The 10000-nt window shown below is 50.5% G+C and overlaps 1 pseudogene; it reads left to right on the top strand.

The window, feature by feature from the left end:
* Positions 1 to 3657, top strand: part of LOC128716873 (large subunit ribosomal RNA) — an 8403-nt pseudogene extending 4746 nt beyond the window's left edge.
* Positions 3658 to 10000: the final 6343 nt, after the last annotated feature.

Below are 10000 nucleotides of genomic sequence, written 5' to 3'. Positions count from 1 at the left end.
CAAGTCCGGGATGGTCCGGTGCGTCCATCGGGTGTAGCGGCTTTCCGATTCTAGCTGGTCCCACTGACGCTGCCACTCGACCATCGTGTTTATCCGCTCCTCGGTGCGCAGTTCGCGTAGACTTGCTCCCGTCGTCCGATGCCGCTGGTAGCAGCGAGCGTCTTCCGTCACCTGCAGCACGATGGGGATGACGCTGGCAAGGACCGTTGCCACCTCATGGCGCACTGTAATGAAGGTGCGAGCTACTGGCCGTGCGTACAGTCCTTGCACGCGGTTCAGCTGTCTGCAACACTCCCGGAGCCGGACTGCCTCGTGCCAAATCGGCGCGGCGTAGCGGAGGGTGGAGTCCACCACCGATGCAAGCAGCCGCCGCTTCGCACTCTTTGGCCCACCATGATTTCGGAGCAGCCGGGAAATCCCCTGCGCCACACGGAGCGCTTTCGTCGTGGCCTGCTCTACGTGTGGCCTCCACGACAAGTGGTCCTCGATGACAACTCCTAAATATTTCAAGGTGCGGGTCGGCAGTTTCTGTACTCCATTGATACTCACCGGGACTCGGGTGTTGTCTCGTCTCATCGTAGACACAATGACCAGCTCGGTCTTGGCCGGAGCGAGCTCCAGGTGGTGTTGCGCCATCCACGAGCTGATCATTGCTACCGCCGTCTCCGCCAGTCCCGTCGCTGCTTCCGGCGTCGTCCCGCTCGCCAGCACCACGACGTCATCCGCAAAGCCGATCACTTCGGCGCCCTCAGGCAGCACCAGCCGAAGCACGCCGTCGTACATCGCGTTCCACAGGGTCGGGCCCAGGATTGAGCCCTGTGGAACGCCCGCCGTGACCGTACGACGCACTGGCCCCTCGCTGGTCTCGTACACCAGCCTCCTCTCAGAAAAGTAGCTGCGCAATATTTTCTGGAGGGCTGCAGGAACCATCAGCTTCTGCAGGGCAACCGCGATCGCCTTCCAGCTGGCAGAGTTAAAGGCGTTCCTGACGTCCAGTGCTGCCACCACCAGGCATCGAGGATCCCGCTGGTTGGTGCGGTGAAACGTCCTCGCGTGTTGTCCTCGCTCGATCACCCGCTCGATGGCCTGAAGCGTGGAACGACCGCGCCGGAACCCGTACTGCCTTGCCGACAGGCGAGGAGCATCGCTGTCCTCCAAGTGGTCGTTCAGCCGATCTAAGATCAGCCGTTCGAACCCCTTGGCGACTGCTCCCAGCATTAGCAGCGGGCGGTGCGACGACGGATCGCCCGGCGGCTTACCTGGCTTCGTGACCAACACAAGGCGTGCCTCCTTCCATGCCGCAGGAAACTCCCCTCGCTCGAGCAGCTGATTGTACACCTTGGCGAAGACCTCCGGGTGCTTCCGCATTGCCGCCTTCACTGCGGCATTCGGGATGCCGTCCAGCCCTGGCGCCTTGGAGGACGCCATCCGCTCGGCCAACGAAAGAATTTCCGAGGTCGTGACCGGCCTCAGAGCCTCGCTGCACGCGCCGATGTCCGGCCACTCAAATGCCGGATGGTCCGGGAACAAGGCTTCGACGATCGGACCTAGTACGGCTCGGTCCGTTTCCGGTGGTGCCCTGTTACGTAGTTTTGCTCGAACAACCTTGTAACCGAGTCCGAACACCTCGGCTTCGACCCCATCGATCAGCTCTTGCATACAGTCCTCCTTACTGCTGTGAATGGCGGCCTGCAGCAATCGTCGACAGCCCTGCAGCCTGGCCGACGTCACCGCACGCTCCGAAGGTTGGGCCCTGCGATGGGCGGCCTCCGCTGCTCCGCATTCCTCCCTCAGGCGCTCGATCTCAGGAGACCACCAGTACACCTGGGGCTTGCGATGGAAAGTAGCCCCGTGTACTCTCTCCATGATCTCATCGCACGCCTGGGTCAGTCCGCCGATCAGCCCCTCCGGAGTTGCGACCTGCTCGAAGTGGCCGCATGTGAGGGCGATGTCGAAGCACTTGTTATCGAATTGCGTCGTCTTCCACCGGGTCCCGGCGTGTCTGGCTGTCCCGTCTCGACTTCGCTGCTGCTGCTTGCCTCGTCGCGTGGGACGTTGTCCTGGGACGCCCACCTGGAACTGGACGTAGGCATGGTCGCTGCTGGAAAAGCGATCGAGCACGCGCCAGGAGTCCGGTCGCGCAATAGTTTGGCTGGCAAAAGAAACGTCGATAACGCTTTCCCGCGCAACCCCGTTGCCCTTAAACGTGGGCACGTTGCCGCGGTTCAGCGTATGCAGCGCCAGCTGCTCCACCACGCTCAGGAGCTCCTGCCCCTTCCGGGTGGTGCGCGCACTCCCCCACTCCTCATTCCAGGCGTTGAAGTCCCCGGCCAGGACCGATGTTGTGTGTCCGACCAGAGACACCTCCACCGCACCGAGGAAGCTTTCGAAGTCTTCGATGCCGCTGCTGGGTGGCACGTAGCAGCTGGCGAACGTTACTCCCGCTATGGTGGCCACCACGAGTCCCGGGACGACGCTCCCCCAAAGCCGTTGAATAGGGTACGCCCCTGTTGCTATTATCGCCACGCTCTGTTCCGCATCGATGGCCCACCGCGGATCATCCCGAGGTGGTCGATATAGTTCGCAGGCGAGCACCACCTGAGCCCCTAACTCGCGAGCCGTCTGCAGCATGAGGTCTTGGGCTGCCCGGCTTCGCCCGAGGTTCACTTGCAGCACTTTTAGCGCCGGCACGTCGGATGCCCGACCGGGTGCGGGCCGCTGCACACGACGCAGCGCACCTCCGCCGTGCAGCTCTTCGCCTGGTGATCCGGCTTCCCGCAGCGAATGCAGCTTGTCGAGCGGTCCACTTCGCTCCTGCACGCAGCTCGGACGTGCCCCATCTCGAGGCACTTGTAGCACCGTTGCTGACGCGCCTGCAGAGGAGCCACCTTCCGGATCAGACACGATGTGTATTTGATCTTGACGCTCTTGTCGACCAGACCCTCCGCAGCCCTGGCTGTTACGCGGACTATCGCCACTTTCGTGCCGTCCCAGGCAACAGGGATAACTGGCTTGTGGCCGCCAAGCGTTCATAGCGACGTGGCTTATTGATCCTTCGATGTCGGCTCTTCCTATCATTGTGAAGCAAAATTCACCAAGCGTAGGATTGTTCACCCTTTCAAGGGAACGTGAGCTGGGTTTAGACCGTCGTGAGACAGGTTAGTTTTACCCTACTGGTGTGTGCTGTATGCTGCTATCTTAACGGAATTCCTGTGCAGTACGAGAGGAACCACAGGTACGGACCACTGGCTCAATACTAGTTCGACCGGACTTTGGTATGACGCTACGTCCGCTGGATTATGCCTGAACGCCTCTAAGGTCGTATCCAATCCGAGCTGATAGCGCATCATAAACCCATTAGGTGATCGGAAGCTAGCGGGCTTAACAACCCTCTGAGATCCGTCGGTGCTGCCCCGTGCACACTGCCGTCTCATCCCCGCTATAGCACTAGACTGAGCCGCAACGGGCGGGTGTACGCTGCACGTGGAAGTACCTTATCACAGGGAACCCTGGTGGCTGTGCTCCCGTCGACCGTGGATACAACTAGTTTCGACACCTTCGACCGCCCGCAAACGACGGGACTACAGGCTGGGAGCTGCGAGTTGTAGAGATGCGTTCGCATCGATCCTCTCAGGCGACCCATGCTTGGTGGTGAAGTGGTTAGTTCGTGGAGTATAGGCTTGCTGCACTCGACAAGAGTGCTGCTTGCAAGGCTGTGGTGGTACGTATGGTAGTTGATGAGCATAGGCTTGCTGCACTCGACAAGAGTGCTGCTTGCAAGCCTATGGTGGTACGTGTACGGTAGTTGATGTGAGCATAGGCTTGCTGCACTCGACAAGAGTGCTGCTTGCAAGCCTATGGGTGGTGTGGTGTGTGGTGCATGATTAGCCTTTCAAGGAAGATGTGTCCTTGGGGCTAATCGGTTATTTTTATAAGTCCGGGAAACCTTTCTCGTCGGGATTCTTATCCTAAGCAACCACGAAAGCTTCCAAGAGTTGAAACATTGCCTATCAAGTAGGCCGTAGCAGCCCATAGCAAACCAACCAAGATAATCTAACAGGCCAAGATTGGTTGGAGACTTCAAAATTTGGCTAAGTCCATGGCCACCATAAGCCATTTCTATCAAGAAGGCCATGGACAGTGCTTAGCAACCACGAAAGCTTCCAAGAGTTGAAACATTGCCTATCAAGTAGGCCGTACCAGCCCATAGCAACCCAACCAAGATACTCTAACAGGCCAAGATTGGTTGGAGACTTCAAAATTTGGCTAAGTCCATGGCCACCATAAGCCATTTCTATCAAGAAGGCCATGGACAGTGCTTAGCAACCACGAAAGCTTCCAAGAGTTGAAACATTGCCTATCAAGTAGGCCGTAGCAGCCCATAGCAACCCAACCAAGATACTCTAACAGGCCAAGATTGGATCTCAAAATGTTGCTAAGTCCATGGCCACCATAAGCCATTTCTATCAAGAAGGCCATGGACAGTGCTTAGCAACCACGAAAGCTTCCAAGAGTTGAAACATTGCCTATCAAGTAGGCCGTACCAGCCCATAGCAACCCAACCAAGATACTCTAACAGGCCAAGATTGGTTGGAGAATTCAAAATTTTGCTAAGTCCATGGCCACGATAAGCCATTTCTACCAAGAAGGCCACGAACTGTGCTTAGCAACCACGAAAGCTTCCAAGAGTTGAAACATTGCCTATCAAGTAGGCCGTAGCAGCCCATAGCAACCCAACCAAGATACTCTAACAGGCCAAGATTGGTTGGAGATTTCAAAATTTGGCTAAGTCCATGGCCACCATAAGCCATTTCTACCAAGAAGGCCATGGACAGTGCTTAGCAACCACGAAAGCTTCCAAGAGTTGAAACATTGCCTATCAAGTAGGCCGTACCAGCCCATAGCAACCCAACCAAGATACTCTAACAGGCCAAGATTGGTTGGAGAATTCAAAATTTTGCTAAGTCCATGGCCACGATAAGCCATTTCTACCAAGAAGGCCACGAACTGTGCTTAGCAACCACGAAAGCTTCCAAGAGTTGAAACATTGCCTATCAAGTAGGCCGTAGCAGCCCATAGCAACCCAACCAAGATACTCTAACAGGCCAAGATTGGTTGGAGAATTCAAAATTTGGCTAAGTCCATGGCCACCATAAGCCATTTCTATCAAGAAGGCCATGGACAGTGCTTAGCAACCACGAAAGCTTCCAAGAGTTGAAACATTGCCTATCAAGTAGGCCGTAGCAGCCCATAGCAACCCAACCAAGATACTCTAACAGGCCAAGATTGGTTGGAGACTTCAAAATGTTGCTAAGTCCATGGCCACGATAAGCCATTTCTATCAAGAAGGCCATGGACAGTTCTAAACAACCACGAAAGCTTCCAAGAGTTGAAACATTGCCTATCAAGTAGGCCGTAGCAGCCCATAGCAACCCAACCAAGATACTCTAACAGGCCAAGATTGGTTGGAGAATTCAAAATTTGGCTAAGTCCATGGCCACCATAAGCCATTTCTATCAAGAAGGCCACGAACAGTGCTTAGCAACCACGAAAGCTTCCAAGAGTTGAAACATTGCCTATCAAGTAGGCCGTACCAGCCCATAGCAAACCAACCAAGATAATCTAACAGGCCAAGATTGGATCTCAAAATGTTGCTAAGTCCATGGCCACGATAAGCCATTTCTATCAAGAAGGCCATGGACAGTTCTAAACAACCACGAAAGCTTCCAAGAGTTGAAACATTGCCTATCAAGTAGGCCGTAGCAGCCCATAGCAACCCAACCAAGATAATCTAACAGGCCAAGATTGGTTGGAGATTTCAAAATTTGGCTAAGTCCAGATTTTTTTACCCTTCGGGAATACAACCCTAGTTCACCAAGTTGAACGCGAAAAACTGTCCATAGGATACGCACAAAACGTTTATTGAGTTGGTCACCATATGTGGAAATTATGGTGAAAATAAGCCAAGTTCCGGAGTTTTTAACTCACACGAAACCACGAAAAACTTTCATTAGGAAAACTTGGTTGGAGCACCCTACTGCAGAACACACCGACATGGACGAAAGGGTCGACTGGCTAAGAGAAAAAATTTTTGCGGGACCACTCAAAACATCATAGTTAGACCTAGCAAATGATGAAAAGTGAAACCCGCGATCGATTGGAGAAACCTTATTTTACACTGAAAAATTCCACATAAGGAAAATTTGTATGGAGCACCCTACTGCAGAGCACACCGACAGGGCCGGGAAGGAAGGCCCGGTCCAAGAAAAAATTTTTGCGGGACCACTCAAAACATCATAGTTAGACCTAGCAAATGATGAAAAGTGAAACCCGCGATCGATTGGAGAAACCTTATTTTACACTGAAAAATTCCACATAAGGAAAATTTGTATGGAGCACCCTACTGCAGAGCACACCGACAGGGCCGGGAAGGAAGGCCCGGTCCAAGAAAAAATTTTTGCGGGACCACTCAAAACATCATAGTTAGACCTAGCAAATGATGAAAAGTGAAACCCGCGATCGATTGGAGAAACCTTATTTTACACTGAAAAATTCCACATAAGGAAAATTTGTATGGAGCACCCTACTGCAGAGCACACCGACAGGGCCGGGAAGGAAGGCCCGGTCCAAGAAAAAATTTTTGCGGGACCACTCAAAACATCATAGTTAGACCTAGCAAATGATGAAAAGTGAAACCCGCGATCGATTGGAGAAACCTTATTTTACACTGAAAAATTCCACATAAGGAAAATTTGTATGGAGCACCCTACTGCAGAGCACACCGACAGGGCCGGGAAGGAAGGCCCGGTCCAAGAAAAAATTTTTGCGGGACCACTCAAAACATCATAGTTAGACCTAGCAAATGATGAAAAGTGAAACCCGCGATCGATTGGAGAAACCTTATTTTACACTGAAAAATTCCACATAAGGAAAATTTGTATGGAGCACCCTACTGCAGAGCACACCGACAGGGCCGGGAAGGAAGGCCCGGTCCAAGAAAAAATTTTTGCGGGACCACTCAAAACATCATAGTTAGACCTAGCAAATGATGAAAAGTGAAACCCGCGATCGATTGGAGAAACCTTATTTTACACTGAAAAATTCCACATAAGGAAAATTTGTATGGAGCACCCTACTGCAGAGCACACCGACAGGGCCGGGAAGGAAGGCCCGGTCCAAGAAAAAATTTTTGCGGGACCACTCAAAACATCATAGTTAGACCTAGCAAATGATGAAAAGTGAAACCCGCGATCGATTGGAGAAACCTTATTTTACACTGAAAAATTCCACATAAGGAAAATTTGTATGGAGCACCCTACTGCAGAGCACACCGACAGGGCCGGGAAGGAAGGCCCGGTCCAAGAAAAAATTTTTGCGGGACCACTCAAAACATCATAGTTAGACCTAGCAAATGATGAAAAGTGAAACCCGCGATCGATTGGAGAAACCTTATTTTACACTGAAAAATTCCACATAAGGAAAATTTGTATGGAGCACCCTACTGCAGAGCACACCGACAGGGCCGGGAAGGAAGGCCCGGTCCAAGAAAAAATTTTTGCGGGACCACTCAAAACATCATAGTTAGACCTAGCAAATGATGAAAAGTGAAACCCGCGATCGATTGGAGAAACCTTATTTTACACTGAAAAATTCCACATAAGGAAAATTTGTATGGAGCACCCTACTGCAGAGCACACCGACAGGGCCGGGAAGGAAGGCCCGGTCCAAGAAAAAATTTTTGCGGGACCACTCAAAACATCATAGTTAGACCTAGCAAATGATGAAAAGTGAAACCCGCGATCGATTGGAGAAACCTTATTTTACACTGAAAAATTCCACATAAGGAAAATTTGTATGGAGCACCCTACTGCAGAACACACCGACATGGACGAAAGGGTCGACTGGCCAAGAGAAAAAATTTTTGCGGGACCACTCAAAACATCATAGTTAGACCTAGCAAATGATGAAAAGTGAAACCCGCGATCGATTGGAGAAACCTTATTTTACACTGAAAATTCCACATAAGGAAAATTTGTATGGAGCACCCTACTGCAGAGCACACCGACAGGGCCGGGAAGGACGGCCCGGTCCAAGAAAAAATTTTTGCGGGACCACTCAAAACATCATAGTTAGACCTAGCAAATGATGAAAAGTGAAACCCGCGATCGATTGGAGAAACCTTATTTTACACTGAAAAATTCCACATAAGGAAAATTTGTATGGAGCACCCTACTGCAGAGCACACCGACAGGGCCGGGAAGGAAGGCCCGGTCCAAGAAAAAATTTTTGCGGGACCACTCAAAACATCATAGTTAGACCTAGCAAATGATGAAAAGTGAAACCCGCGATCGATTGGAGAAACCTTATTTTACACTGAAAAATTCCACATAAGGAAAATTTGTATGGAGCACCCTACTGCAGAACACACCGACATGGACGAAAGGGTCGACTGGCCAAGAGAAAAAATTTTTGCGGGACCACTCAAAACATCATAGTTAGACCTAGCAAATGATGAAAAGTGAAACCCGCGATCGATTGGAGAAACCTTATTTTACACTGAAAATTCCACATAAGGAAAATTTGTATGGAGCACCCTGCTGTGGTCACCATCGGTCGAGTTGGTCGAGACGGGCAAAAAATTTTTTTTTCCATATCGTCTCAAAACATGATTTATGGACCTTGTAAATGTTGAAAAGTGAAACGAAATCACTTTTGGAGCGATGAAAATTTTGTATGGGAGGTCCCTACCCGGAACAAATTTTACTAGCAAAGTCATGATTCCGCGACGAGAAATTTGAAAATGGTCAAATATGGTTAAGATGTCATGTTCATTCCCTACTATGGGGGACCAGGTCGTCACGAAAAAATTTTTTTCTCGACCTGGTCAAATGTGGTTCTGCGACGGAGGTTAAACTAATAATGCATAATTTGGGCCAAAAACCCCCCTCTGTCAGATATTGTACCCGTTCAAGAGCAATAGCAGACCACATAAGTTGAGCTTTGAGGTATCTGAAAGTTGAATATAGAGCGAGGTTCTAAGCGAAGGGATAGCTTAACGTTGAGCATTGAACGCAAAAAAGCTTAGAGATAAGCTTAAGATACAAGGGTTGTGGTGCATGAGGCCGCTTAACGTTGAGCTTTGAACGCACATGGCTAGAACTAAGCTAAGAGATACCTATAGTGGTGCATGGAACTGCTCACAAGTTGAGCTTCGAGAAGTCCAAAGGCAAAATGTAGAGCGAGGTTCTAAGCGAAGGGATAGCTTAACGTTGAGCATTGAACGCAAAAAAGCTTAGAGATAAGCTTAAGATACAAGGGTTGTGGTGCATGAGGCCGCTTAACGTTGAGCTTTGAACGCACATGGCTAGAACTAAGCTAAGAGATACCTATAGTGGTGCATGGAACAGCTCACAAGTTGAGCTTCGAGAAGTCCAAAGGCAAAATGTAGAGCGAGGTTCTAAGCGAAGGGATAGCTTAACGTTGAGCATTGAACGCAAAAAAGCTTAGAGATAAGCTTAAGATACAAGGGTTGTGGTGCATGAGGCCGCTTAACGTTGAGCTTTGAACGCACATGGCTAGAACTAAGCTAAGAGATACCTATAGTGGTGCATGGAACTGCTCACAAGTTGAGCTTCGAGAAGTCCAAAGGCAAAATGTAGAGCGAGGTTCTAAGCGAAGGGATAGCTTAACGTTGAGCATTGAACGCAAAAAAGCTTAGAGATAAGCTTATTATATAACGATTGTGGTGCAGGACACAGCTTAACGTTGAGCTTTGAACGCACATGGCTAGAACTAAGCTAAGAGATACGGGTAGTGGTGCATGGAACTGCTCACAAGTTGAGCTTAGAGAAGTCCAAAGGCAAAATATAGAGAGAGGTCCTAGCAGCCTAAAAAACTTCTAGGGCCGACAGCTCACAAGTTGAGTTTCGAACGCAATTAGGCTACCCTGGTAGCCTTGATTTGAAAGCATTAAGGCAATGATATGGTAGAATGCCCGATC

This window comes from Anopheles marshallii (genome assembly GCF_943734725.1).
Source record: "Anopheles marshallii chromosome X unlocalized genomic scaffold, idAnoMarsDA_429_01 X_unloc_122, whole genome shotgun sequence".
Taxonomy (NCBI): domain Eukaryota; kingdom Metazoa; phylum Arthropoda; class Insecta; order Diptera; family Culicidae; genus Anopheles; species Anopheles marshallii.
The sequence above is the reverse complement of the archived record's forward strand: the minus strand, read 5'-3'. Positions and strand labels throughout refer to the sequence as shown.